Here is a 211-nt window from a genome sequence, read left to right as displayed (position 1 = left end):
CGAGTGAGGTAAACCCAATCCTCCCAGCTGACAACTCAGAACTAGAAAGTGCCCGGAGGAGTGAAAGCAAAATAAACGTGTGGGGAAGGTGGCGATGCACTCCTACAGAGGAAGATGTCATTAGGAAAAGGCTAAAAACAAGTTCAAATCACCTTTAGCCTTTTCCCTTCCCTCCCCAGCGAGACCTCTCCCTCCGCCTCTTCCCCTCTCC

The sequence above is a fragment of the Geospiza fortis genome, unplaced genomic scaffold (genome assembly GCF_000277835.1).
Source record: "Geospiza fortis unplaced genomic scaffold, GeoFor_1.0 scaffold1130, whole genome shotgun sequence".
Classification (NCBI taxonomy): domain Eukaryota; kingdom Metazoa; phylum Chordata; class Aves; order Passeriformes; family Thraupidae; genus Geospiza; species Geospiza fortis.
Note: the sequence above shows the minus strand (reverse complement) of the source record.